This window comes from Musca autumnalis, unplaced genomic scaffold, assembly GCF_047663935.1.
Source record: "Musca autumnalis isolate F117 unplaced genomic scaffold, ASM4766393v1 scaffold_1, whole genome shotgun sequence".
NCBI classification, from domain to species: Eukaryota; Metazoa; Arthropoda; class Insecta; order Diptera; family Muscidae; genus Musca; species Musca autumnalis.
The window spans coordinates 156977716-156984911 of NW_027411644.1; positions in this window are offsets into that span (position 1 = coordinate 156977716).

The window sequence follows — 7196 nt, forward strand, 5'->3', positions numbered from 1 at the left end:
TCTTATAAAATTTAATAAAGCGGTCAACGACCTCAAATGCATGACCAGCTGTTATAGTTTGAAAATCACCAATGAATCGCTTGTTACATTTATACACACATACGCTTTCTTTTGGTTATAAATTTAAATCTTTGTGCTGAAAAAAAAAACTCATCATTTTGTATTAGCTTTAGTTAAAATAAAACAAAAATAATAGTTATAAGTACATTCACTGAATTGTCTTAGGATGTAACTAACTTTATTTAAAATTTTTCTGGTTTAAGATGTTGAATAATTTCATTATTAAAATGTTGGTAAAATTTACTATGTTTTGAATTGAAAATAATTGTTTGACTTAATCGGCATCTGAGGTAAAGGTAAGGGGTGGTGATCGTATGGGTTACCAGTGATTTATCGGTGGATACTGGGTAACATGGATGGGAGGGCTTCAAAGGGTCATGCAATAACACCAGCATACCCCTTCGGCTTAAATAAAGGGAAATAAAGTCCTTGCATCAATCTAGTCTCTAAGTCTGTCTTCTTCTCTACTAAGCATGCTTTAAACAAAACCTTTTAAATTGATTTAATGTAGATAATCTTCGATAGACGGTGGCAAGATCCCACCCCACCGACGAGCAATAAGGCTTCGGGAGTAAGCATGCCATCGCCATTTGTCTATGCCAGAAGTGAGTTGAGGGTCTCGTTGTGAACCCTACGAAAATAGCCAATGGTTATATGCTACATAAATAAAATTTTGGCGCCCAAAACGTGGGACCCGAGTGATTTTTGACTGAATTTGGTTCTACTTGATAGAGCAAAACACCCTAATATTTCATATATTTTGTTATATCACTCAGCTCCTATTTTTTTTTCTTCTCAACTTCTTTTTTATTCCTTCCATTTTCTTCCTTTCTGATGGGATAAAACAATGTTGTGGAATTTACTATTCATTATATGCCCGAGTGCTAGTGAATGTAACCTGGTCTTGTTATCCTGTTATATCTACTGGAAATTTGTTTTCAGGGTGTCTGATGAGAGGAAATCAGTTTTTACTTGGACCTATGGTCTGAAGCTGACCTTCTGATGAATTTTGTTAACATTTTTCTTTTCGGTTTACAATTTGGAATATGTAAAGATTATTGACGATTTTTACATCCATTGTAATTATACTCTCTATAATTCTCCTCTTTCTCTTTTCTAAGGACATTTATTTTACTCGTTTATTAAGCCATTCGAAAACCCCTTTTTACTTTGGATGCTGGAATAAGTCAAACACAAACATTAATATTTACTTTTTGTAATAGAAACTACATTGTTGTTTCCGGTAGGAAATTTCTTAGGAGTCGTACTTCATATTGTATTTTGAAGGAACCGGTTATTGTTTCATTAATATATAGGGATTGCCGATATTTTTTCTAATGGCAGTTGTTAGGAGTGATGAAGATATTCCTGGCTCGGTAGCAGCGGAGGAAAATGGTCCATTGTGTGGCATTTGCAAATCAGCTATCACTAATAAGTCCTTGTTGGCAGAGGCTATATGCAGGCATTTGTTTCATAGGGTATGTATTTCAGCATATTTGCGAACTAATTCAACTTGTCCTGTTTGCAATACAAAAATTACCAAAGATTCTGCAGCGTCAACTTCGCAATCTGCTAAAAACAAACCTACATCCCCTATAATGACGAGGTCGGGATCAAAGGCAAAGGCTTTTGATTCTAATAGATCTACAGATTCTGCTTCTGCTAATTTAAGTCAGCAATCGACGCTTCCAGCTACCTCAAATTTAACACCAGCGGCATCGAATATCACTTTAGGGAATATTGAGGATATAGTTTCAAGAACTGTCGCCAGTCACCAGTCACAGCTTCTTTCAAGTTTAAACAGCCAGATTTCACAACTAGTTGAGAGAAGTGTTGAGAATAGTATTGGTAGGTTAAATTTAAATTCTGTCCCGAATCCAAATACCTCGTCACCGAATTCTAACAGGCCTCCGGTAATGCAGACATTGCCTGACGTTGAGCAAAGGACTTTGGAACAGCTGTTGGGGTTACCTCCTTCTAATAGGAACGCTAATACTAGTCACAATAACTCTTCTTCTGCAAATCGGTCAAACATGAATACTCATTCCACTATCAGCGATCTCCTCTTTAGACCTGACAAGGTGAGTCAGATTATGTTCAACTGGAAGTTGAAATTTAGTGGCGGTCCGAATTGTCTTCCAGTTGATGGGTTTATATATAGAGTGGAAGCCTTAACCAATCAAACATTAGGTGGAAACTTCGAAATTTTGTGCGGCAATGCCTCAGCGCTGTTCGAAGGAAAGGCAAATGATTGGTTTTGGCGTTTTCATAAAACTGTCGACAAGGTTACTTGGCCACAGCTATGCGACGCTTTGAGGCGCCAGTACAAAGATTCCAGGACTGATGTGGATTATAGGGAAATGATAAGAGATCGACGTCAGAAACCTCACGAATCATTTGACTCATTCTATGAATCGGTGATAGATCTCGTCGATAGATTGGATCAGCCGTTGAATGAGAAGACTCTAGTTGAAATTTTGAGGAGAAACTTGTTGCCCGAAATTCAACATGAAATCTTAAACATGACGATTAGCTCTATTGGTCAGCTTCGAGAGATATGTCGCCGTAGGGAATTTTTTATGCAGGACGTTCATAGGAAGCATGGGTGGTCAAACAATAAGTTTGGCCATTTGCAGAAACGTCTGTCAGAGATAGGAATGGAATCTGAAGAACCTCCTGAGTTGTTAACACCTGATGATGAGGTGGTAGAAATCGCTCTCACTTGTTGGAACTGTCGTTCTATCGGACATAGGTACCAAGATTGCATTGCTGAACGGTCAGTATTTTGTTATGGTTGTGGAGAACCGCAGACGTACAAACCCAACTGTCGAAAATGTAACCGGTTTTCAAAAAACTTCCCAGCGACAGCACCCAAGGGTGCAATGAACCCCAGCACCAGTCAGCAGAAACCGGAAATGAAGTAGATAACCCAATTAGTACTATTCCCCATGATGATGTTGACAAACATAATGAACCTGGACATGACTTTAACTTACCCGGAAATGAAATAAAAACTACAACCAACTCTACCTCATATGATAACGACAACCCTATAGGCCACGGATGCGAGTATAGCTCAAACGGAAATCAAGATGCCTATTTTGATCCCGAAATTGTAATTGGAAATGATGTCGAAAAATTATTAATTCATTCACAAGCTGTTATTAAGAATGGTCCTTGTCCCCTTGTACCTTTTCACGAACGTTTACGAAATTACTATGAAGTTCGGAATAGGATTTTCGGCGATGATTTCAAACCTAGTAGATCTAGTCGAAGAATTAGAGATTTTTGGCGAAATGTCAAATTGATGAAAAAAGGTTTCTCAGTTTCAGTCCTTGAGCGGAAAGGTGACGTACGACCATATGCAGAGGTTGAACTGTTAGGCAAACGTATGATAGGATTGCTTGATACTGGAGCGTCAGTTACCTGCTTGGGATCTCAATCAGCCTTGGATTTTTTATCTTCCAATGAGCCATATAAGTCCATTAATACATCAGTCAAAACTGCTGATGGAAAATCGCAAACAGTTGTAGGTGTTTTGCAATCTGATGTTGTGTTTCGTGGAGAAAAGCAAAACCTTAAAATCTTCATTGTCCCCAGCCTTTCACAAAACTTAATATTAGGTGTTGATTTTTGGAGACTTTTTAATTTACTTCCTAGTTCCCTTACAGTAGGGTTAGACCACATTTATCCTTTTAGCGAAGTCAATGAAGTTCTAGGAGATAAACTTCTTACTTCCCATCAACAAATTGAGATACAGCGTGTCATTGGATTATTCCCCTCGTTTGCTAAGGAAGGCCTAGGCCGGACCAATGTTTTATGTCATAGCATCGATACAGGTGATGCTAAGCCCTTGAAACAGAGGCACTTCCCTGTTTCGCCGGCTATAGAAAAATTGATCTATGAGGAGTTAGATAGAATGATCGCGATGGGGGTGATCGAAGAGTCTACCAGTGCGTGGTCTTCTCCGGTGGTCTTACACCGAAAGCCTGGTAAGAATAGGTTGTGCCTCGACAGTAGGAAGCTCAACTCTTTGACGGTGGGGGATGCTTACCCGCTCCCTCACATCGATGGGATATTGAGTCGCCTTCCTAAAGCCGAGTACATAAGCAGTTTAGACCTCAAGGATGCCTTTTGGCAAATACCACTTGAAGAGTCATCGAAGGGTAAAACAGCCTTTACGGTACCTGGGAGACCACTGTATCACTTCAGGGTCATGCCATTTGGGCTCTGCAATGCCCCGCAGACCATGTGCAGGCTCATGGACCGAGTGATACCAGCAGCTCTCAGGACCGAAGTGTTTGTTTACCTGGATGACCTTCTTGTGGTATCCGCAACCTTTGAGCGTCATACTGAGGTTCTAGCCGAGGTAGCTCGATGTTTGAGGCAGGCGGGATTAACCATCAACGTCGAAAAGAGCAAATTTTGTGTACAGGAGGTACGTTATCTCGGTCATGTTGTAGGCAATGGTGTCATACAGACAGATCCGGATAAAGTTTCCGCCATTGTAGATTTTCCAACCCCAAGATCTGTTAAACAAATTCGCCGTTTTTTGGGAATGTCGGGTTGGTACAGAAAGTTTATCAGGAACTACGCTGCACTTTCCGCCCCTTTATCTGACTTAGTCAAAGCTAATCGCAGGTTCTCTTGGAATGAAGAGGCCCAAAAAGCCTTCGAAGATTTGAAGTCCATCTTGTGCTCAGCTCCTGTTTTGCATAGTCCAGATTTTTCACAGCCATTCTATATTCACTGTGATGCTAGCAAAACAGGGATAGGAGCCGTATTGGTGCAAAAAAATGCGGAGGGTGATGAGTATCCTATAGCATTTATGTCTAGGAAACTCAACCAAGCCCAACGCAATTACAGTGTCACCGAACAAGAATGTTTGGCAGCAACGCTAAGCATTAAAAAATTTCGAGCTTATGTCGAGGGGCATGAGTTCACGGTGATAACGGATCACGCTTCGTTAAAATGGCTCATGTCCCAAACCGACTTAAGTACAAGGCTGGCCAGATGGGCTTTAAAACTTCAAGGTTTCCGCTTTAAGATTGAACATCGCAAGGGTACGCAGAACGTGGTTCCTGATACGCTATCTCGTGCTGATTCCGACAACCTAACGGATTTGGAATGTCTCTGTGAAATAGAGAATGGTCGAGGAGTATTTCTAGACCTTAATTCGCCTCATTTCCAGTCTGAAGGTTATAAGTCATTGGTAACAAAAGTACTAAATAATATGGACAATACCCCCGATCTGAAGGTGGTGGATGGTTTTGTATATCGGAGAATGGAACACGCCACGGGTGACCAGACCACCGACGATATGGCGTGGAAACTTTGGGTTCCATCTGAATTAGTTTCAGATCTGTTAAGAAAACACCACGATGACCCTCTCTCTTCGCATTCCGGTATTAACAAAACTTTAGAGCGTTTAAGGAGGTATTATTTTTGGCCCAACATGGTAACTGATGTTCGGGGCTATATAAATTCATGCGACACTTGCAAAGCTACCAAGCATCCTAACTACATAATGAGACCACCCATGGGCAAAACTGGTGAAACTCACAGATTTTTTCAAAAGCTCTATGTGGATTTCTTGGGTCCGTATCCAAGGTCAAGATCGGGTTCCATAGGAATTTTTGTAGTATTAGACCATTTTTCAAAGTTTTGTTTCTTACACCCTGTAAAGAAATTCACAGCTGACATAGTCATCAAATATCTTGAGGAAACATTATTTCACACATATGGGGTCCCAGAGATTATAGTTTCGGACAACGGGACTCAGTTCAAAGCTAACAAATTCAATGATCTATTGAAAAGTTATGGTGTCTCTCACGTATACACGGCTGTCCACTCTCCTCAGGCCAACGCGTCTGAGAGAGTGAACAGATCCGTTATTTCGGCAATAAAGTCCTACGTTAAGGAAGACCAGAAAGACTGGGATGAAAATCTTAGTAGAATTTCTTGTGCACTGAGGTCGACAGTACATTCGTCTATTGGTACATCACCATATTTCATGGCTTTCGGGCAGCATATGGTAACCCATGGCTCGACGTACAGGTTACTCAAAAATTTAGGCATGTTGGAGGACAGATCGGTACAATTTAATAGGAATGACTCATTTGAAATCATACGTCGTAGGGCTGGCGAAATAATGAAAAAGCAATTTGATCGCAATGAGAGGTCATATAATCTCCGATCCCGTTTGGTTTCTTACGACGTTGGGCAGGAGGTCTTTCGAAGGAATTTTCGCCAAAGCAATTTCGAACAGGGATTCAATGCGAAATTAGCACCAACGTTTGTGAAGGCCCGTATTAGGAAAAAGCTAGGTAATTCCTATTACGAATTAGAGGATCTCCAAGGTAGATCTATAGGTAATTATCACGCAAAGGATATACGCCAATAGCCCATCACAAGCGTTATCAGCTTTCGTGCTCTTGAAACCCCGAAATCTGATTTTGGTTGGGGGGTAAATGTAGTGGTGCTTGTGATGGCATTTCCGTTTCCCATTTTATTGTGTTCAACTGATGCCAATACATTCACAGATATGCGGATAATGCAGTGTTGCAAACTAAATTCACCCTTAAAGTATGCTCAATAAAAATATGGCTTTACCCCATAGATAATTGAGTCTAAATTAGCATAGAAATAGATCTGTTCTTTTCTGCGACAGACATTTTAAAAATTTATGAATTTGTATTTGTGGCAGTCATACTTATTTTTGCATTAAGCCGAAGTTAGAAAAGGGAGTAGTTGAGCTAGCAGCCTCCTCATTTTGGTTCGACCTTAGATTGGTGCACATTGGCTTTATTCGGTTGAAGGAACATATTAAAGATTGTAACATTTCCTTTAAAGTTAATGAATGTTCTAGTTGATCCGAGTGAAAACATATCAACATTTTTCTTTGTTAATTATTTGCTCTTAATAAAACCGTGTGTAAGTAATTAAGGCGAAAATATTCGTTGATGGTCAATTAAATGAATGAATCCATTTCTTTCGAATTTAAGTGTTGGATCTTCTGTTGGAACACCGAAATGATTTCCTTATTATTTATTGCCCTTATCTAAATGGTGTCTAAATTGTTGATCGTTTGACAAAAACCAAGGAATCATTTATACAACATACCTACGTATGCATGT